Below are 24213 nucleotides of genomic sequence, written 5' to 3' on the forward strand. Positions count from 1 at the left end.
AAATACATATAGAAGCTGTAGATTGTTAAGGGCACTCAGAGTTGTACGTAGATCAATATTCCCCTCACAGGGATACAATTCCCAGAGTATACTGTGAAAGAACTGTTAAACCACTCTGAAATTCTAGCTCATGGGGAATAGGGGTTTTATTATGTGAACTGCCCTGAGAACGTCGTCTTCTTCTTCTTCTTCTTCATCATCATACCTTATAGTGCTCCTGTACAACAAATTGTGCTTGTAATATACACTGACTTTTGTAGTGCCAGAGACAGTATGCCTTTCAGTATCAGTTGCTGGGAATCACAAGTGGAGAGAATGCTGAGGTGTTTGTTTCCTGCTTGCAGGTTTCCCATAGGAATCTGGCCACAATGAGAGCAGGAGGCTGGACTAAATAGGCCAGGTATGAGGAACTAGATCTAGTTTCCTCCAATAAAATCATTTCTTCCATTGAGATGCTTGGCTCATGAGATAAAAATTAAATGAAACAAGTAACAAGAAGTTGAATTAATAACAGCAATATTTTACAATATATAAGAGTTATCCTTTTTTGGTTGTGGAGACACTTTTGCTTGAAATGCAATAAAGGGATCGCTGCTGTTGTGCCCAATGCTGCCACCCACCACCACTGCAGCTCACCCTAGACTATTCCTCTGAATTTGCTTTAGTTGCTTTTATGTGTTTTATACTGCTGCTTTATTGAGTTTTGGCTATACACTGCTTCAAGATTTTTGAAATATTAAGCCTTTTATCAATGCTTTTAATTAATTAAAAATACACAGGCCTTTCTAGGGAAAGAAAAATGAGATAGAGCGAATTTCTGATGTGGCTCTGACCCCTTTTAAACCCCTCTTCCCTAACAATACCCACCTTCATGCATGAAACTATGTGGAAAATGAGAGGGCTGCAAACGAAAAACATATCAGCACATCCTTGTATATGCACAATGCTTTAGGAGACATCTAGGGCTATACAAAGGATAGCTAGCACTCAAAAAGCAAAATAATAGTTTCGCCCTCTTGCAAGAACCCTCCACGCACTGCACTGTGCCAGGAAAGGCATAAAAAGTCCAGAGGCCAAGCTAATGATCCATCTGGTTTCACTCTGTGTATTGGGACAAAAGCAGGAAAAAGACAACGGGTTGTAATGATGCAACAAGCCTACAAGCAGAAACTTCCTGAAAGGGTGAAAAAATAACCTTTGGGCTGACCCATGAAAAAAGTCCAGAAAATCAGGTGGCTGGGCAGGAGATTATCTGGGGGTTGAAGCAAGGGATTCCCATCTTGAATCAGCACAGGGAATAGGTGGAAGAGGCTGTAACAGAAGTTCCATCTCTCCACAATCAGATGGGGTAAGTTTTAATTGTGTTTCTAGTTATTTCTCAATATTTCCCCCATATATACTTATTCCACTTACCTTAACCTAAAATAAAACTCCAAAATGTACCATGAAGAATGAAGCGGCCTAGACTGGGAAAGGGACAAATGTGGCTTCCCTGGGAGCAAAGGTCAGCTAGGTAAAGGCTTGAGTGGGGCTTCAAACTTCAGACCCCAAGTGATCTGATCTTTAGGAGGGCAAGTGGAAGTTCACTTATGTCAAAGTGGATCTCCTGTATTAAACGGCCATCTACTGAAAGCAATGGATGATTATTTTGCAACTGCTGTAAACAAAGGACATCCATTCCTTTACACTCTGATTAGGGTCACAGGAGAGAAGGTTATGATACACTCTCCATTTGTAAACGTCACTCAGTATTCTGTGATGCCTATCACTTGGTAGAAGGGGAAACACTGAAAAACATTGCAGGGTGAAATATTTATCCATAAACCCTGTTCTTGTAATCTGAAATTTGGAAAGAGATGCAGAAATATGCATTTTTCTCTGCAAAAGGAAAGCGAGTCCAAGGCCAGATATGCATGGCTGTGAAATGTTCCCAAGGCCCAAACAACATTGCACATGCCATAGAGTTTGACAAAAACATCTGGTTTGGGTTGAGTTATAGCACATGAGACATATGAATGCTCCTGACATTGTCCTTACGATGTATGCATCCCTGCCATCTTCAGGCAATGAACTGACTATGACATAATATCAAGAGAGAACATGCTCAATGTTCAACTCCAGCCCAAGCAAAATTATACAACCAGTATTACTACATAAACACTATTGTGTGTACTGAGAAGCTTGATGACTGTTACAGTGCTTGAGCGTGAAAAGAATGGTACATCTACGCTGACTGATTAATAGGAGGCATGATGTGTTGGAACTTCCTGTTTTTCTGATTTAATGCAGCCTACCAGAAAGGTGAAAGGCTTTTCTATGGGTTGTAGTGGACAAAGACCTCTCTGTACTTCTGAGATGTAGTAAAGATATAGTCAACACCTCCACAGCGGTGTTGAGCTCCTATGGAAGGCTGCTTTATTTGCTAACATTTGCACCATATCCAGGCCAGATTCACATTCCTCTGCAGGAACAGAGCAAACATTTTAAAATAAAGAGCAATTGCCAAAGGTTTCTGAACACAGAAGACTCTGGATTCTCCCCCACCCTTGCTTTGGAGATTGAGAACAAAAAATTGGAAGGCAACCAATATACCAAGCACCTTTGGACAAAGGAAGCAGGATTTGTGTACGTTTGACATGGAACAGGAAGAGAGCTTATCTCATTCCTATAAAACATACAAACAGTCCACTGTGACAGACCAGTCTTGCCCACAATGCAGAACTGTTTCCCTTCAACCTTTTACATTTTAACTGTAAAACTGAGCCTCCAAACTCAAAACAGAATATAGCCAAAACTAACAACTCCATAGCAAAAGTGAATGAAACATACAAGCGAGGGCCCTTGCCCTGAGAGAAGGAAAAGACAACTGTAACAGCAGCCGCTGCCACCTGTGAGCGAAGAGGAATGTTTCCCGAGACAGAAAACTCTGGAAAATATTTAAAGAGCACTGTTCACATTTTACAAAGTCTGTCTTCCCTTGGGAAAAAGACAATGCAGGCTACTGCATTAATTATACCATATTCATATAAAATTGGAACCAGTGACACTTGTAAGCTCTGGTCTGCAAAAGTTTAAGGCAGAGCTTTCCAAACTGTGTGTCGCGACACAGTGTGTCGGCTGCAGTTTGTAGGTGTGTTGCGTGACCGCTCCCCTCACTCCTCCCGGGGCTGAAAAGGGGTTAGTTTAATCTCCGGTTTGCTAGTAAAACTGAATTACTGTGTTACAAAATGATGCATGTCTAAAAAGTGTGTCACCAACGTGAAAATTTGGAAATCTGTGGTTTAAGGAGATAGTCTCCACAACTGTATGTGTGTTCTCCTAATTCACTCACTGCAGTGATTTACAGAAGCTAGATGTCTGGCTGTACAATCATAAAAAGTAAATACATATAATCTGGCAGCCTCCAAATACTATCCCATAGTCCTTCAAAAGCTTACTTGCTATGTGCTGTTTACTCACTTACTCGCCTTAAGAAGGTATATTGTAAATGTTAAACCATAACTCAATTTAATCCTACATACATTCCCACGTAGAGTATGGAAATTCAACATGGGCACAGCACAGACACTACCTGTATATCTTATGCTTTAACCCAGTTGTTCCAGCAAAACATACATACATATATATATATATACATACATATATATATATACATACATACATACATACAGTATGTGTGTGTGTGTATATATATAATATTCTTTGCACACAAAAGGACAAACTGTGGAATGTATCCGAATCCCTACCTCAAGATGTGTGCGGTTAAAGAAAGTTCTCAACACACAGTGGCTCAAATCACATACTATTATTGTCAGTATTAGAGAGTATATTTTCCAAGTTGCCCCTTCTCCTACTACTAATTTGGTATTTCTGAAAATGGTTTTTCAATGGTTTAAGTTTGATTTATATGCTTTTTTAAAAAAAAATTGTCTATCTTAATGCTCTTTTTTAAAACAGAGTACAGCCCATAACAGTTAGGCAGAATGAAAGGAGCAAATACTTTAGGCCATTACTTTATGACAGAGTGGAGAATCTGTAGCCCTACATGTTTGCTGGACTAAAATTCCCATCATCCTTGGTCATGGTCGTGCCAGCTGCGGCTGATTTGAGTTGGAGTCCAGCTGCATCTGGAGGGTCAAGTTTCCCCACCCCTGCATTAGGAGGACAATGAAGTCAGAGAAGGAAACGATGCATTTGCACACTGGAAAACTGTGATGATAAAATGTTACTGTGAGATTCATACAGCTAGTGCTGAATTCTTGCCCTTTACATAAAACTGGGCTGAGGATCTGTAATCAGATCTTAGTCTTCAAGGCTCCCGTAACAGCCAATTGTGGAAAAGGCAGGGAGCCAGGGCTGTCATCTGTACAAGGAGTATGTTTGGTATGCAGCTGGCCCCATGACCCCCAACTAGCTAGCGCAATGACCTACAGTACACTCTGGGCTCTGAGTACAGTAGAAGTAGTTTCCTAAATGACTGCCTTTGATCTGCTCTCCAAGCCCTAAGATCAAAGCATCTGGTTAGATTGGGGAAGTCCCTGAATCTGGCTGCTGTACAGCTCCAATCTGTTTCCAAACATTGAGTGGTGATGTGAGCTCACTTGCAGTTTACTGCAGAGTCATTTTAAAAGACACTCACACCACCCATAACTGCTAGGACACAGTGTGCACCACCCCATTTGGTGAGTCAGCTTTCTAGGAAGCACTGGCAAGAGCTGAGAAGCCATGAAAGCCAAAATACCCACAGAAGATGTGCAGAAAGTTCTACCCAATTAAAAGTTCTCTGTATTGTCGTTTTCCAGCTGGTTTATTTTATGCTCCACTCTTCAACACTCTTGGTCACAAAGGGTGCTTTCTAATCCATTTGGTAAGCAGAGAAGCTGCTGGCGAATGGGGCGGGGGTGCCTCTACGAAGGTTGTATAAAGGCTCCTTCTCATTTTAAACAATTTAAGAGGGCAGCATGTGGGGGTGGGGAAACACTCTGAAAAATATACAAGCAAAGAGACTAAGCTAATGGTACAGGGGCAGTGTGGAAAACTGAGCACCCCCTCTAAGTATAAGACTGTGCCTCAAACAGACGTTCACTGTACAGCCATGTGTGTATATAAAAAAAGAAGAGTTAATGGCATATTGAAGCTATAAAAGTTTCAAAATGGTTACATTCCAGAGAGATTAGAACAAGCCCTGGTTGCTTGTTACCTTCCCTCCTCCTCTGCTAGTGGGGGAATGAAAAGGATTTTAACCATTTCTCTCCCACATGCTGTTGTGCCACACACACAGTACAATGCACCCTGCTGTCTGCACATTAACCTGCCATTTGCCAAATAGCTTCCCCTCAGCTGGGGATTAACATTCATCAATTCAAACAACAATCCAGTGGTCCTGCAATCCTAGGCAGGAACAATGGGGTGCAGACAACAGGCCTTGGCTTGCCCAGGACTGCTGTAGTCACTGCATGTCAGCAGTCTCTTCTCTAGGCGAAGAAGCCTGCAGCAAACCAGGAGGCGGAGGAAAGGAAAAACAAAAGAAGAGTTGCTACAAAAATTACAAACATTAATGACCAGATTTCCTGCCCTTGCTACACACATGGTGTAGATGTTATCTGGACATGAGCAAATTTTACTCTAGTTTTAAACACCCTAATCTAGGTTACAGTATTCGGAACTGAATATACATGTTCTTCTCTGTATAGACCAGGCACTCACAAGCACCATTCACACATCTCATAATGTATGACCTTTATTATTATTTTTTGCAAACAATTTTAATATTTCTCTCATATCTATATTCACAGTTGGGCAATACTATAGATTAACACTCTTTATAATAAAATTTATAACCAGCATTTTCTTCTCCAAATGGAGCATTCAAAACAGCTAAAAGCACAACATATAAAAAGTAATCGAGTCAATTAAAATACAAATGCATGCACTCGCACTCACACCCAAAAATGATTTTTAATATAAACCCAGAAAGCCAGAGCTAAATAAATAAATAAATCACAATTAAACAACAATAAACTTGAACTGAACTGGAAAAGAAATGTCTTCGAATGCCAGCAGAACACAAAGAGAAACGTCAGGGTGTTTTACATATGAGGTGCACCGCAGTGAAAGCCCTTTTCTACAATGCCACCAACTATGCCTTAGAGAGCAGTGGCAAGCACATGATGTCATGTTCACATGGAAGGAAGTGGTCCTTCAAGTTGCCTGGTTCTAGGTTGTTAAGTACTTTAAAAGGTTGTTAAGTAGAACTTTGAATTGCACTTGAAAATGAACAGGCAGGCAGTGATGCTGATATACTAAATGGGTCACATGATCTCAATGCTTGGCACCAGTCAAGATTTTTACAGCATCATTCTGCACTGATAGAAGTTTCTAAATGATCTACATAGAGCATGTTGCAATAAAACAGTATGATTTAAAGTTAAAATCATTCTCCTTCCTAACACCAAAAACAAAGAAGAAATGCAAATCAAGCGTACTATCAAGACATGGCAAAAGATACTGGGTTGTATTCAAAAATGGTCACACAACGATCAGTAGATCTGCTGACATTAACAGATGTGTCTAACTTGGGTCTATTAATTTCAATGGGTCTACCACAAGTGTAAGTTAGTTGGATACAGCCAATAGTCTACACAGTTTCAGAAAAATAAAAAGCAAAGTTGTTACACTATTTTCTAAAATGACAGCCACAATTTTGCAACCAAATTCTATAAAACCAAATTCCTATAAATTTCCAATGTACTAGTAGGGACAAAGAAGTGATTAGGAATTCAATAGCTTTACAAATTAAGCTATTTTGTTTTTAAGCAGCTAGCCTAAAACGTGTCCTCAGTGCCTTTACACTACCCAGCCCCCGACATCCACAAGAGGCACTTTCTTTGCCTGTTTACATAGCTACAGTATTAGCTGCTGGGTCACCAGGTTTTCACCCCCACCCTTAACAATTAAATAAAGCATTTAGAGAGGGTGGCGTAATTCAGCAGAGCATATTTGCTCCTTGAGGGATACAAGCTAAAGTTTAAACTGCAGTTTGTTTGTTGATGTAACGTGACAGATCACAGGTCTGCATCCTAACAGCTGCAAGAGTTCTAGCAGGACACTCTGCCTTGGGACTATTAACCCTAGGAATGAAAATGTTTTAGAGCTGTGAATTCCAAAAGCATAACAACAAAAGAAAAACTTTTCCAAATTGGGTTATGTGTGAGGAAATGCAAAATTCCAGGTTATAAACCCGCAGAGTCGCTTACATTCCTTAACAACAGCAAATAGACGGAATCCTTGGGCCTCTGTGGTTGTTCATATTTAGACCCTGAAGAAAAGAAGTGTGTGCGCCTTTCCCTCAGTTTTCCATTATGGACAGCATAGGCCCTTGTTTTTAGATTTTCCTCCCTGCCTCACAAGACAGTATAGCATGCATAACTGCACTTGCCTCAAATGGGAGAAAATGTTTGTCCTCCCTGCAAATTACTGTTAACTTCTAATCTAAGGCAAAACAAAAACCCTCCAAAGGTTTCATAGCAACTATCCCTGTTGCATGTCAAAATTAGGTCAGCTATTAAATTTAATATCAAATCTGCTGCGTGAAGTGAAAAGCTTGTCTCTTATGTGCAATGAAAGGGCTGCATGACCTATGCGGAGAAGATAAACTCACTGGGGGAAGGACTGGAAAAAAAAACTGATGTTGTGGCCATAAGCAGAGCTGCAGGAAGCCTCTGAAAGGCAACAGGGCCTCTCAACCCATGGGAAAAGGGAAGAGGCAGAACACTGGAGCTTCAAATCCAGGCATACCAAGGTTGAACAGGATGGTGGCAACAAGTGGGTCAAAGGTCAACCAGCCAGCCTGCTCTGGTTTCCATGGATATGTGGCCTATTCATACAGTGCACAGAGGGCTCTTCACAGCCACTTACACACAATTGAGTTACTACTCCAAGCTCTGCAGGCCTCGTCTTGGTAGCACAGCACATTAGATGGTAAAGTTTAATGGAGTCAATTAAAACAGAGAATTAGCACTGAACTAGTCCTAGAGAACTACAGAGACACTGTCAGAATTGTCTCATCACAGGAGAATGTCAGTGCAGCGTGGACAGAATAATCTGAATATCATACTCTGGTATGATATTACCTGCATGTCATCCATGTTATGTGTTAAAACCAAACCGGGTATCATCAATAGCAATAAGTGCTTGTGGGACCCTAGACTCTAGGGTCCCACAAGCACTTATTGCTATTGATGATTAGACCTTGGTAGAAAGCATTTTTCCCACCTTGAGAAAACCTTTTTTTAAAAAAAGGGGGGAAATCATTAGATTTAGATTTTTAGGCTGTTTTACAAACATAATGGCATCTAAAGCAGGAAGTATGAAGAGTGATAAAATATTGATTCTAATATACAATACCTAAACATTTCCACATTTTAGTTCACATTGAAACAAAAAGAATCTTAGTTCTAAGAAATCTTGGGAGAATAAAAATGTGTTCATAGCAAACTCAGGAAATTTCCATGGGGAGGGAATTACACAATGAAGGTACAGTAGCTTGGGGGGGGGGGAGAGCTATTTTCTATTAGATGTTAAACTTATCTTCCAGACCAGGGTTCTAGAACCCTCTTAGGCCTTGAGGTACCACAAAATACCTATTTCACAGAAGAAAAACTCAGAACAGCACACAACAGGCAGAACCCTACACAAGGGGTCAGCAAACTTTTGCAGCAGGGGGCCAGTCCACTGTCCCTCAGACCTTGTGGGGGCCGGAATATATTTGGGGGGGGTGAACAAAGTCCTATGCTCCACAAATAACCCAGAGATGCAATTTAAATAAAAGGACACATTCTACTCATGTAAAAACACGCTGATTCCCGGACCGTCCGTGGGCCGGATTGAGAAGGAAATTGGGCCGCATCCGGCCCACAGGCCTTAGGTTGCCTATACAAAGAGAGAGAGCAGGCAAACCCCACCCCCAAAAGAAAACCAGGAAGCCCACATTCAAATAACCAGTCAAAGCAAAAGCCTCAATTTAAAAAAAAAATAATAATTGGGAGGGGGGGGGTGCTTTGGCACATGCCATGAAGAATGTCTGAGAATTATGTGGTGTCCACTGATGCCATACCAGGTTCTTCAACTCCAAACAGTGATTGCAGGCAAAACATGTCTCCTGCAGAGAGGGAGGGGAAGAACCTATATGAAATCATATATTCCTTTTAATAGCCTGGGTCCATACCATCTAGGGATGGGGAATCATTGGCCCACAGATGGCCATCACCCTCAGACACAACCAGGGATGTTGAGAGTTGTAGCCCAGCAACATTTAGAAGGCCACATGTTTCCTACTACTGATTTGAGCCTACTCCTGATTTGAGCCAAAAAGCAGCAATTTCAGTTCAGGTTTCATGCAGATATTCAAGAGACTACTGTACTCCATAGATTAGGTCCGAAGCTTCAAATGTCAACATTTTTTAAGCCTACACAAAACTTTCTCCCAGGGACCATGGATCACGTTTTTAATTATACGTTTGTATTTAAGACATTAAAACAATAAAATTAAGCACAGACATATACTGTAAAACCCAATGAAAGTGTTTAAGACTTCTGGAAAAAACATAACATATACTTTAACAAGCTACTGGTGCATGTTTACCTAGTATGCCTTTGCAGCCTGCAAAATACAAAGCTCTTTAGAAGTGCCTAGTCCTAAAATATTTGCTTGACTTTAGCAAAGCTGTCACTTTTCTTGATTAATCAGGAAACAAATCTAAAGCGGCAATTAAAATTTACCTCCCCCTTCATGTCCTTTACTTATCTCCCCCTCTTTCCTATTTTAGACCATACATATGTCTACATTGCCCCCCTTCCAAAGCCTTTAATAATCCTTATCCTCTCTCTTCAAAAGAGGAGAGCTTGTAGTTGTCTGTGAAATTCACAATTTCACAGACAGCACCGGCAGTAGGGAAACTCTATTATTTCCTTTCAGAGGATTTTGCAGAGAAACATTCATGCCAGTATCATAGACCCAGTAAGACTTCATGATCCCATGACACTGTTAAGCTCTCTGCAACCTCTCTTCCTTGAGAAGCAAATGACATTTACTACCAGTGAAACAGGAGCAACAGAAAGAGCCTCCCTCCACTTCACCCCAGCTGAGAGAATGTGCAGAACTGTGGGCAGCTTCAATAAACCACTCTATTTCCAATCCTGTAGTTGTGTTTTAGGCAGTAGGATTCTTGCCATTCCAGTCACAAGATCCTCTTGAGATAAGGGGACAAAGAGAGTATACCCCTCCCACCCAAGATATAGATTGCCCCACCTCCTCCTTATTCAAAGCCTGGGGAAATGTCATTCACATAAAGAGGGAAAGTGACTGTGTTTTGCATGATTCCCTTTTGTTTTATGAAGAAAAGGCATCATGGTACACAAGCAGAAATGAATACAGTGGTACCTCGGTTTACGAACTTAATCCGTTCTGGAAGTCCGTTCTTAAACCAAAACCCTTCTTAAACTGAGCCGCCTTTCCCTAATGAGGCCTCCCGCCGCCAGTGCCCTTCCACCATTTGGGTTCTGTTCCTATCATCTGACCACAGGCCATGCTGGCTGGGACCTATGGGAGTTGTAGTTCAACAACATCTGGAAAGCCATAGGCTAGCCACCTCTGCTATAAAACCACTTCACCCCACAAGAACTCTTTAGCCTATGTAGTAGCCTATGTATGTAGCTGACAGGGCATGAGGACACAGATCTATTAGTTCCATAATCAAGTACAGGCAGCTCTTGACAGCTTGTCACTTTCCTGAAAAGCTGCTTTTTCTCAGATCCATAGAGGTGGAGGGGTGTGTGTGTGTGTGTGTTACCCCCAAAAAATATGACCAACCCCCACTCCATTTACACCTTACCTCTCCTTCTTCCATTAAACTTGGCTGCAGTAATGTTTTTGGGGGTAAGCTTCACAGAACAGCTTGCAAAGCTGTTTCCCCTGCCCAGTTAAACCTTCCTGTAGCAGCATTTAACAGGAGGGGAGGTGTTTCATACAACTTTCTAAACTGCTGGGCTCTTCACCCTTCCTTAAACCTTGCTGCAGGCACATTTAAAAGAATAGGGGGTGCTTTACAACCCCTCCATTAAACAACTTGGATGGGCTGCAGTTGGCATGGCCACCTATTGGTGACCACATGAACCAGAGCATGACAACATTTTACATTTTTCTAGGAAGCTAAGAACACAAATCAACGTTTTGTTTATGTGAACACTAATGCCACAATCATGTTCTAAGTTTCTTTAGGTATTGATGGTTCCCCATCTTGAAGGGTAACATTATTTAATCCAATTAAAGTTATTTCAGTTTTACATAAAATATTTTTGCAGCCAGAACACAGAATCAACCACACAGAGTTGGAAGGGGTCTTGTAGGTCATTGAGCCCAACCCCTTAAAATCCAGTAGAATATCTCCAAGAGATAGTTGTCCTCTACTTCAGGACCTCCCAAAAGGGTCTGCTTGCCTCCAGCTAATTGATTTCATTGCTGTGCTGCTTTTACCATGAAGATATTTCTCCCTAAAGCCCATTAGATCAAGCCCTGTCCCCTGGAACAGAAGAGAACAAGTCTTTATGTGACAGCCCTTTGTGTCTCTGAAGAATGCCACCACATCTCACCTCTGTATTTTTTATTCAGACTAACCATACATATCTAGCTCCTTTAATCATTTTTATAAGATTTGTTTTCAATATTGCTGATCATGTTGCCTTCCCCACCTAAACCCTTTCCAAATTTACATCCTTAAAGCACAGCACCCAAAACAAAACACAGTACTCAACATTAGGTTTAAGTAGTGCAGAATGAAATGGAAAGGTTGCGTTTCATGGCATGGAAAATGTGGTTCTATGAAGGCTGCCTTTTGTCTCAAATTATGTTTTTATATATGTTATAAGCCGTCCAGAGTGGCTGGGGAAACCCAGCCAGAAGGGCAGGGCATTAATAAATTGTTGTTGCTGTTGTTGCATTAGCCCTTTTTTTCAGTCACATCACACTACTGAATCATAAAGGTAAAGGTAAAGGGACCCCTGACCATTAGGTCCAGTCGTGACTGAATCTGGGGTTGTGCGCTCATCTCGCATTATTGGCCGAGGGAGCCGGCGTATAGCTTCCAGGTCATGTGGCCAGCATGACAAAGCTGCTTCTGGCAAACCAGAGCAGCACATGGAAACGCCGTTTACCTTCCCGCTGTAGCGGTTCCTATTTATCTACTTGCATTTTGACGTGCTTTCGAACTGCTAGGTTGGCAGGAGCTGGGACCAAGCAACAGGAGCTCACCCCGTCACAGGGATTCGAACCGCCGACCTTCGAATCATACTCAGCTTAAATAAACTAGATATCCCAAAAAACCTTTACATCTAAACAGATTAAACAGATTACATATGTATATAGTTCTGATTCTATTAATGTTTAATTGTTTTTAATTATAGTTTTTCCTATGTTTTTAGAGATTCTTGTTTTTATCTGTAAGCTACATTTAGTCCTGTCAGAGGAAGTGACAGGGTATATAAATATAATAATGTACTACTGTCAACCTACCGGTAGGTATTCTCCATCCTATAGCAGTGCTTCCCCCTGCCACCTGCACTAAAATGCAGAACTTCACACTTATCTCAGCTGAATTCTATTTCATTAGTTTCCACTCAGTTTTTCATTATATCAAGTTCATTTTAAATGTTATTACTTACTTCTTATATTAGGTAAAGGTAAAGGGACCCCTGACCATTAGGTCCAGTCGTGACCGACTCTGGGGTTGCGCGCTCATCTCGCATTATTGGCCAAGGGAGCCGGCGTATAGCTTCCAGGTCATGTGGCCAGCATGACAAAGCCGCTTCTGGCAAACCAGAGCAGCACATGGAAACGCTGTTTACCTTCCCGCTGTAGCGGTTCCTATTTATCTACTTGCACTTTGACGTGCTTTCGAACTGCTAGGTTGGCAGGAGCTGGGACCAAGCAACAGGAGCTCACCCCGTCACAGGGATTCAAACCGCCGACCTTCTGATCAGCAAGCCCTAGGCTCAGTGGTTACTTCTAGCTATCCCTCCTAGTGTTATTTGAAAATGTGCTAAGGATTCCCTTTGTCCTCCGATCTAACCTGTGGTGGGGAACCACAGGTCCAGGAACAAAATCTAACTGACCCTTAGGACTCTCCCTAGGCCACACCCCTCACCAGCTTTGTTCCACAACCTCCTTCAGTAGCTTAAATGGGTGAATTGTAATGCCTCTTGCTTGTCTGGGTGGTGAATGGAGAAATCTGACTTTTGTGTAGCTGGAATGTGGCCTACTCTACAAAGATAAGCATATCATCCATTTCTCCACCCACTTTTGCCTCTGGACCCACTCTCCATAGGTATATAGTTCCTGGAAGGGTCCCTATGAAGGAATGTGGCCTCCTGGGCCAAAAAAAGTTTCCCTATCCTTGGTCTAAACTGCTAATAGAGAGTCCTGAATCATCCCAATTTAAAAACACACACACCCTCTTTTGTTTAATGAGAAACCAGTGGTGAGCACTATCTGAACATGGTTTTCCAGCCATATGTGAATCCTATAAAACAAAAAAAACCTGTAAAAGCAAGATACTCCATAGTATACCCACAATCTATTGCACTAATAACTTAATTTAAAAGGGCTATTATTCTAGCAGAAGTTACTATTGACAGATCTATGGGTGGCATCCAATTATCAATGTGTTGCTATCATTGTAAAGTTCCTTAAGAAATGGACTCTCTTGCAGTCTGTTCTAAGAACATAAGCCCTGCTGGATCAGACAAATGGCCCTCTACTTTCGCATCCTGTTCCCATAGCAGTCAACCAAATGCCAATGGAAAGCCAGCACACAAGCACAACAGCACTTTCCCTACTGATATACATCAACAACTGGTATACTGAGGCATCCTATTGGAAGTAGCTCACAGCTATAGTAACTAGTAGTCACTGATAGCCTCATCCTCCATTAATTTGTCTAAGCCCCATTCAAAACTACCGGTATCAACATTGGTAGCCAATGCTACACCTTGAGATAGGGAATTCTATAATTTAACCACGCACTGTGAATAAGTATTTTTGTCTGTTCTGAACCTTTTCACATTCAGCTTCACTGGATGACTGAGAGAAAAGCTTCTCTCTATCCACTTTCACCATACCATGTATAATTTTATGCAGCATGCTGCACAATCATGTTCAAATCACAATTTAGTTTAACTGTGACATAAAAACACAAGCCAGGCCAATGCCATGTCTTACTTTTCAACTACTGTATTTCCAAAAATAACTGGGGTGAATGCATCAAGCTGTATATTACAACTTTTAATAGGCAGACTCTTTTGCTATTCTGATTGGTCTTTCAAAAAACATTTTCTTATGCAATTTTATTAAAATTCAACATTATTTTTACTGGACTTTCCTTACCACAGGAAAACTTGATCAATCTGATTAAGAGCATCTAAATAGCACAATTATTACCTAAAAATGCAAATTCAGATGATCCTGTGCCTATCAAAATGGTGCCATCTAAAAACAAGATATATACTCGAGTATAAGCCTACATTTTCAGCACCCAAAATGTGCTGAAAAAGCCGCCCTCGGCTTATATTCGAATGAGGCGGACAGCGGCGGAGAAAGGCACAGGACCGGGGGTTCAGAGAACCGCTGCGCTCACTGCAGCTCTCCAAACCCCTGTCCTATGCCTGCTCTGTGTGAGGCGGCGGGGAGGGAGAAGCGGCGAGGAAGGGATCCTTCCTCACTGCATCTCCCCCCCACCCCACCGCCGACAGCTGGGAAAGGCATAGGATGGTATTTATTTTTATTTTTGAAATTTACCTGTAGCTGCTGCATTTCCCACCCTCGGCTTATACTTGAGTCAATTAGTTTTGCCAGTTTTTTAAAGGTAAAATTAGGTGCCTTGCCTTATATTCGGGTCGGCTTATACTCGAGTATATACAGTAATTGTTTTTTAATACTTTGGGGGCTCCCTAAGTAAGAAGCAGCATGTTCGTTTATAAATTAAAATAACACATTGCTATGGATACTTCAGCAGAGGATGGCTAGCCCTATGCATTCCTGCACTAAGAAGTGGGTTGTGCTTGATCACTTCCCTTCAGAGCCTACAATTCTATTTTTAAAACTTCTGAATATTCCAAGGAATATTCCAAGTGTTTGCACTAAGAAAGAAACAGCTCAGACCAGACCAGAATTTCCAAGATTTTTTGTACAACATCAGCATTTGTAAGAATCAGTGCAGGACTTCTATTGAAGTTCCACCCCTTTTAATAGAGAGAAAATATTTTCTCTCCTAGTAAGAAAAGCCTGTATTATAGCCCCTAGAGCAGGTCTGAAATCCTTCCAAGGCCAAAACAATACATCAAGGTTGCCAAACCTTTTTTGCAGAGTTTCACAATAACTGAGACACCATCACAAGGTATGGAGGCCTGCTTGCTGATATATACAGCATATGATCAAAATGACCTACCTCAAATCTTTCATCCTTTTCTAGGCCTCAAACCACAACCTGCCCACAAAAACCTGGCCTCTGGTGTTTTTGAATATCAGATTCCTTCAACTGCACTTGGCGGTTTACTGCCTGAACAAATTACATTAACAATGCAGAGAAATGTATACATGGCCTTAAATACACGATTGAGCTGGGACCAAAACAAAAGGCAACAGTAACCTAGCAACAAGCCTGAGCCTGCTCCCTACCGGCTGAGTTTCTGGACCCTGCTATGAATTGGGAACCATTGAGTTTCACTCTTTGCTGCAAACAATTAAGGACCGAGAAGTCCCAATTACAGTTGGGATTTACAGCCAAAGAAACATTCTATAAATCACTGCCCCAGTCCCCCCACTCCTTCCCAAACCAGATAATCTCATCCAGATGTTTAGCTACAGCTGTCTAAATGTGTGGTATATTGTTAATCAGTAAGACTGATTTTCTCTGTAAAATGTCAAGTACTGAAGCACAAGAGCTTCATATAAGGAGACAAGCCTGAAGTCATCAGCTACAACATGTGGCGATGATCGAATACTTATCAGGACGGCGGAAAGGAAACTTGGTTATGTTTTCCATTCTCAAGTAACATAATGTAACTAGTCTCTGCTGTAAAGAACCCTCCTACTCTAGCCTCTTCAAAAACTATTCAATTGTGCTAATCCCTTCAATCAATGGATACAACCAGGGCTCTAAATTAAAAAAAAACAACAACCCGGACTTAAAAAAAAATCTGAATCTAGAAATCTGATTTGTGACCCAAGAAATCAGAATTTTGTAGCAATTTATGGAAGCAATTTCTTACTAATTTCTTGATTCATTTTGCACATTTATTCTGATTTTCCTAGTCATTAGAAGCAGTAAGAATATGTAGCACACTGAAACCCCATTCCCAGACACTGGGGATCTTATTCTGCAACCCCTTTCCAGTCTACCTGCAAGATCACCTTTTGCATTTATAAAAAGTCAATATTTTAGTGTTGTGGCACCTACAGGGGCGGAAGGGGGGCGGTGGGGGCAGTTCGTCCCATGTGCCACCACTGAGGGGGGTTACAAAATGCCAGGCGGCACTCACTGCGGGGCCTGCAGCGTGCCCAAGCCACACGTCTCTCCTGGGAGTGACACGGTGGTTTGGGCGCCCGCAGGCTACACACTGCCCCAAACAGTCCGTCGCCTGCCTTCCCCTCAGCTGTAGGACGGCTGAGTGGGAGGGGGCAGGCAGACTCCTCGGAGGCCCCGCGGAGCATCCTGCCCCAGCCTCCCCCACCCCCGCAGGCGGCTGGCCCCACCCCTGGGTGCAGGGCATGTGCGCAGCACCAGGCACCCAATCGGCTTGCTCCGCCGCTGCAGGGAGGCACCTTCATTGCACTCTTTGGCGCCTCCTAAAAACACTGTTGTTTGGACAAGCCTACTCAGATATTTAGAATGCTAATGTATTGCTAGTTTATTGCTAGCTTTAATTTTTGTGACTGTTTAATTGTTCCGACAGTAATGATCTTACTGTTTTATTCTTTTTGTAAACTGCTTTGAGGTTTTCTACAAGCAGTGTATAAATTTATGATGTTCTTTTAATTATAATAATTACATTTATGATGTTCTTTTAATTATAATAATTAAATTTCTATCCTACCCTTCCTCTCAAAGGAGCAGAGGGCAGCAAACATCAACATGTTAAAACAATTTAAAATAAAATAAAAAACATTTTCTTTTTCGCGCTGTTGTTGTCGTCCCCCCCCCCTTAAAACCCCGGGTCCTTCTTCTTTTTTTGTAGTTGCTCGTAGCCAGTTATTGGTTTTTTAACCCTTTTCCGTGCTGTTTTTTCTGGCACTTTGGTAGACAATGGTTGGATGCAACAGCATTCATTTTTAACCCGTTCTGTGCTGGTTTTTTTGGCACTTTGGCAGACTATGTCGGTGCTGCATGTTAGTTCCAGCGAAGGTATTATTCGTCATTTATTTCTGTTCTCTTCCCCCCCCCAAAAAAAGCGCAGCAGCTTTGGGGCACCCCCCCCCAAAAAAAGCAAAGCAACTTTTGCACCCCCCCAAAAAACCTCCAAAACTTTGGTCAGCAGCTCCCCCAAAAAAGCTCAACAACTCTGGGCACTTTGTGATAAATAAGGGGTTTTTGGTTTGATTTGGTTAAATAATTAGTTTTTGGTTTATTAAATAAAGTTACCGTATATATTACAATCATACATTTTTGTTATTTAAACTATAAATATCACAAAATTATGGGTTTTTTTTTCTCATAGTGACACACCACTCGAGTTATGCTCGGGTTTTTTGGCGAATTTTGACACACCAAGCTCAAAAGGTTGCCCATCACTGCTGTAAAATCACAGCATACGGTATGTAAGTATCTGCCTATGGTCAAGCCCTTTATTGCTCAAGTTAGTCCATCAATACAAAGGTCCTAAACACCAGCTAACTCCAAATGAACTTTAGTCTTTAGTCATTCGGTAGTTTGCACTTAGTCAGCATGTCCTGTCAGTCTCTGAGTTAGATACTTAAAATTTCACTAATTCTGCAACCAACAACTAAAAAGCTGCCCTTAAGGTGTTATCAGGTAGTAAAGTATTACCGGTATCAAAACACTAATACCAAAAGATCCATTAAATAATCCCACAAATCCCCCCCCCAGCCATAAAAGTAAATATTATGCTCCTCCTCCTCCTGCTGCTGCTGTTAATAATGATGATGATGATGTAAAAGCTAACCATTTGCTACTCCTTTGTTCACTTAACTCCATAATTCCCAAAGTGGGTGGTGCCACCCCCTGAGGGGCATCAGGATTAACTTGGGTGGTGCTAAGAGGCAAGGAAGTGACAGGGAGCACTGGAAGTGTAAATGGCTACGGTATCACTTTGAAAAGCTAGTATCACCAGATCAAGTTCATAATTTTTGTTGACTTAATTAAGCTAAATAGTTTTAATTTGATAAATGTAAAATTAATTGTAACTATTTTGAATTTTATTGTTCTATTATCTTCCTTGGAGTGTTGTGTAAACTGCTATTCTAAATAATCCTTTTTATAGTGTAGGGGGCACTGGAATTTATGGAACAAAGTCGGAGTTGTTTCAGAATCACTGATTTAACCTGTTGCAATATTACCATATACCCAATATTTGCAGCACAAAACTTCCAAAGGTTTGGAAGAGATATGACAAGGTTGGGGTTTTTGGAGGCAGTGCAAGGTATGACTGTTGCATGGTTGTGGGTGCTGTCAGAAACCTGTGGGTTGTGACTCAAAACTAGCACAAAACGTTAGCACCGATTTGGAGGCAATTTGACAATGTCGTTTTGGGGGATGGCATTAATTACAAGCCTCAATTTGATCTGTCTCTACACACTTGTTTGTTGTGGCACAAAACCAGAGGCTTGAAATGAAAAACCAGTTCAAAACTTTGGCATAGTTTTTTGGGGGGAAACCAGATGTGGGGTGTTGTAGTTAATACAGCTCTTTAAATTACTTCCTTAAGACCACTTTTTGTAAGTTAAGGGACTTACGAATTTAATCCATTCCAAAGGCACCTTCATAGGTCGAAAAATTCATAAGTCGAAAAGTGCCATTGGAAACGCGATTTCCCATAGGAATGCATTGGAAATGGAAAAAATTCGTAAGTCGAAGCAACCCCATCTAAAAATTCGTAAGACGAAAAAACCTTATCTAAAACCGCTGCGGTTTCCGTTCGGATGTCGAGAAATTCATAAGCGTGCGGCCATTTGCCCCATTTGTAAGTCAAAAAATTTGGTTGTCGAGTCATTCGTAAGTCGAGGTACCACTGTATAAGGGGAACGTCTTACAGTGGATGAGCAAAGTGAGAAAGAAACTTGGGATTGGGGAACCCAGAGACACTTTAACACACCATTCATTCATACATGACACATATGGGGGAAAGTGCTTTCTGGGGTGGGGTAGCAATCATGTGGGCAGTGTCAATGAAGTGGGTCTTTTCCACACAGCAGCTGTGCAGACTGGGTAGAAAAAACTTACACTATTAGCCTTGTACATGTAATTGTTTCATTCCATACTCTCCTTCCTGACAAAACAGGAAGATGGTGCATGTGAATGGGATTCAAGGGACAAAACTTGAAGCCAGATACATTGAGGCTGGGGGGAGGGGGCAGAAGAGGTATTGGGCCTGTGAAATGAAGAACAGCATGGAGTATATGAATGAGGCGAACAGAAGGAGGCCAGAAAGAGGGTTATTGTGAGCAGTCACAATTATGGCCTCTGTTCTCCAGTATCAGATTTAATGGCAGAGCTAAATACCGTGTTTCCCCCTTTTTAAGACACCGTCTTACAACTTTTTTTCCTCAAAAAAGCACACGGTGGCTTATTTTCAGGGGGTGTCTTTTTTTATTTAAGTGCCGGTACAACTTGGCGCTCTCTCCCGCGCGCATTTTCTGCCTCTTCTATTCTCTCCGTTTCCCCTCCTCCCCCATCCTGAATCAAGGGCTCTCCTTCCTTGGAGGCTTCTAAGCTGAGGCTGGATGGCCACCTGCCTAGGAGACAGACGTGCACACGGGGGGGACGGGGGGGACTTCACTCTGTGAGGTGGAGCAGGAGGTATACACGAAGCTGCCCACCGTCATGTCAGTGTAGGTGGGACTGCGCTGGTCGCAGTCGAAGCACTCGCGATTGGGTGGGAGCACTGGGAGGCTGCTCATCTCCCTCAGCAGCTTTAGGTGCTTCTCCTCCTGCTTCGGCTTGCCGCTTGCTGCCATGGCTTCGAAGGCAGCGGCGGCCGTGTGTGTGTGCGCGCAGAGGTATAGAGGCTGCTCCCCGGGCTCTCTCACGCTGGCCGGGGAATGAGGAGGGAGGCTGGGACCCGTCCTGCTCCGAGATGTTAGTGAGGGAAGCGCGAGGGGGACGAGGCTTGGGACTGCGGCTCTGGCGCGCGCAACCCCAACTGACGGACCGACGGAAGGAGGGGGGGGAAAGGGAAGGAGGAGGAGAGGAGCGGCGTCAGCTCTCGGCGAGGAGGCTGGGGCAGCTGAATGACGAGCCGAAGAGGAACCTGCGCGGCACCTTTTCTCTGTCGGGGGGGGGGGAGAGAGACGCGATCACAAACAGAGAGAGACAGACGCGCACACAGGGGGGGGAGAGAAAGACGCACGGGGGGGGAGAGAGAGAGAGAGACGCGCGCACACACACACACAGAAAGAGACTGACACCCACACAGAGAGGGAGAGCGGTGCTGCTTCGCGCTTTGTCAGCGCTGCAGCCGCCGCCGCTTCCGAGCGCCAACCCGACCTGGCAGGCTTCCTCCTCCTGCCACGGCCGGCATTGCAGGAGCTGGGTCCTGCTGGCTTGTGCCCTCAGTGTTCCGTGCGGCACTGCTGCACGCTTTATCGGCGCTGCAGCAGCAGCAGCCGCTTCCGGGCACCGACCCAACCCGGCAGGCTTCCTCCTCCTGTTGCGGCCGGCGTACTGGGTCCTGCTAGCTGGCTGGGGCGCTAGGTGGTCTTGCTCCGCACGTCGCGGAAGTATGGCTTATTTTCGGGGTATGTCTTACGTTTCTCAAACGATTAAAAACCCTGCCATGCCTTACTTTTTGACTACGTATTAAAAAAGGGGAAACACGGTATTGACCTTAGACTACTTTCTTAAACATCAGGCTGTTCCTTTCCTATCAGTCAGAAGCAATGAATTCCTTCCTAATTCCAGCCCAGGCCATTGTTTCCAATGCGTTTTGGCAAACCCAGTTGAGGGAGGCTGAATATCTATGAATTTCTTATACACCTGGTGATGGGGAGCCAATGAAAAAAGAGAGGAGACAACAAACACAGGGAAAGAAAGGACAGGAGAAGCCTTCAGGAAGACAGGAGAAAGGTTTATTTATTGAAAGTCCAATGAATTTTGATCAGTTGTTTTTCCTCAGGAGTATAATAAAGAAAACAATATAAAATCATAGTACAAAAGATTTGTCCAAGCTTTGCTCATAAAGCTATACACTCTCTCATGATTTCAATAAAGCAATAGAAAGGGACAGTCAAAGTATTAACCATTTTAATATACCAATATTATGTTTTAAATAATCACATTAAAAACTAATTTAAATTCAGACAACATGTACCTTACCAACAGAAGTGCCAATAAAATGACCTATGGAACAGACTATAAATAAAACAAAACATAAATGGCTCCAAATAAACAATCACTGATTGGTTTTCTTTTTTAAAAAAAATCCCCATTACATATCAATCTTATATCAAGAGTGAAAATCTTCTGAAAAGATTGAAAACCCTATTCTGAAGCTAGTATTTGCATTGGACGGAAACTTGCACTATTGTGTAGCTTGGCCAACAAGTTTGCAAGAAGCTTGCACAAAGAAGGTAGGTCTCATAAGACAATGTAAGAGTTAAATTTCCTATCCAAGCCTGCTTTCCATCTCCATGACTCTTCTGATCCAGTGAATTATCAGTGCTGCCCCCCCCCAGCTGATGCAATTTGCATTTCAAAAACAACATCTGCACCTTAAATGCAAGGCTTTTGCTGAATATATTGTCTCTGCTTCCTGAGTATCAGGTAACTTACAATAAAGACACTTGCAAACTGGATTAAGTGGGACATGTATTTTAGATTTTCTTTCATTAAGAGTTTGTCTGTCATTTCACTTAGTTGCATATTCGCTAGCATATTCGCTAATTACTGTACTTAGATGTGAAATTCACATTTTATACAGTTAAAAGTCTATACAAAAAATAGGTACCAATATAAAGTAACCAAATATTTTGAAGAATCACAGCTGACAGTATCACAGAGGTCCTCTAGTCCAGCCATCCCCAAACTGCGGCCCTCCACTGGTCCTGTTAGCTAGGGATCATGGGAGTTGTAGGCTAAAACATCTGGAGGGCCGCAGTTTGGGGGTGCCTGGTCAAGACAGCTCTTGCTACAGTGGCAACCATTTAAACAAAAATTACTAGCAAATGAATGTTTTACAGCATCCATATTGTACGGAATGCAAGGAGGAAATTATGCCACTGTGTCCAGGTGAAGCAGACTTGTAGAGATAGCAGATTGCCCCGATATAAAATTTGGCTCAATAGAATATTTTAATTGCCTCAAATTATCAGGGCCTCAATTTATCAGAATGTCAGCTTTTGGCACTTAAAACAGCTCTCAACCTCACACTACTAAGTACATTCCAAACATAACTTTTTACACCATATAACTGAGTCACTAAAGAGCTGACATATTTATAGAATAGGCAAGTTGAGTCTAGGCACACAGAGAAAAACACCTTTAAAACTACTATAGTACAGCTTTTTTGAAGAAGAAAAAAGAATAAACGGTAATGTCATTTAAAAAATCTGGTAGGTGAATTAATTCACTTACTAGAACAGTTATAAAGTTTGGACACATGTACATAAATCCCTGACCTCAGAAGAAAATTGTATTGCAATAATGAACTTCACTGAAATATTTAAATGGCAAAATGTGTTCATTAACTGTACACATTTGTTTTAATACTATCAGGATGACAAGAAAAACGGGGGTTTAAATTTACTGAAACTGATGGTCCTATTAAATGTCTTTGTTCATCTATTTAACTATTATTATTTGACTATTGCATTGTTATTATTCCTGAGATTTATTTATTTTTTTTGACTGAAGGTGTGGGGTACAAATAGTAATGTAAATAAATAAGACCCAAGTACCCTTCCACTAACAAAAGCCTCTTCCACTTATAAAAGGACTGATTCCAACCTAGTGGAAGAACACTGTGGGAGAAAAGTGACCCCAAATCCAGGAAAGCTACTTGATTTTCACCAGCTCTTTCAGAGTCTGTTTAGAGGCCTCTAGAGTTCATACACTACAGTCTATTTCTTCTTTATTCACCACATATCTAATAGGCTGTGTCTGTGCATTAAATCATGTTTAGGAGTTATGAGGATAAGCCACAACAAGCTTTGGGTGTTCATGTTCTTCTCTTTCCACATCCCAGCATGGCCATAATAATGAAACCATAAGCTTCCACTTCCATTTCAGATTGTCTTCATTTTATCAGAGTAACGGTAAAGGTAAAGGGACCCCTGACCATCAGGTCCAGTCGCGAACGACCCTGGGATTGCAGCGCTCATCTCGCTTTACTGGCCGAGGGAGCCGGCGTACAGCTTCTGGGTCATGTGGCCAGCATGACTAAGCCACTTCTGGCGAACCAGAGCAGCGCATGGAAATGCAGTTTAGCTTCCCGCCACAGCGGTACCTATTTATCTACTTGCACTTTGATGTGCTTTTGAACTGCTAGGTTGGCAGGAGCTGGGACCGAGCAACGGGAAGCTCACCCCGTCGCAGGGATTCAAACCACCGACCTTCCGATCAGCAAGCCCTAGGCTCTGTGGTTTAGACCACAGCACCACCTGCATCCCAGGTGGTACCCCAACCCAAAAATGAGTTTGATCTTAGTTACGGTTCATTGAAACAAGACAACTTCACAATCCATGGTTTGAAGCTGGTAAGAGGCTCTGGCACCTGTGCATCCAGAGATGGGCAAGATCCAGTAGAATCCCCAAACTGCATACAGTACTGTACTTGGTTCTTTAGAAGGAATGCAACCCTGTCCTTAATAGGTTGCATACCTCCATAGTGCAATATATAATCTGTTTTGCACTCAAAGCAAACAAATGACTGTTTCTCTCTCTGAAAATATAAAAGATGACTGCTGGATAGAGATATAAAGTATACCCTAAGA

The 24213-nt window shown here is 42.2% G+C and overlaps 1 protein-coding gene across 1 annotated transcript in view; it reads right to left on the bottom strand.

Annotated features, from left to right (window-relative positions):
- The window catches only part of TCF7L1 (transcription factor 7 like 1), a 77870-nt gene that overhangs the window by 25602 nt on the left and 28055 nt on the right, over positions 1-24213 (bottom strand). The window lies entirely within an intron of this gene.

This window comes from Zootoca vivipara, chromosome 15 (assembly GCF_963506605.1).
Source record: "Zootoca vivipara chromosome 15, rZooViv1.1, whole genome shotgun sequence".
Taxonomy (NCBI): Eukaryota; Metazoa; Chordata; class Lepidosauria; order Squamata; family Lacertidae; genus Zootoca; species Zootoca vivipara.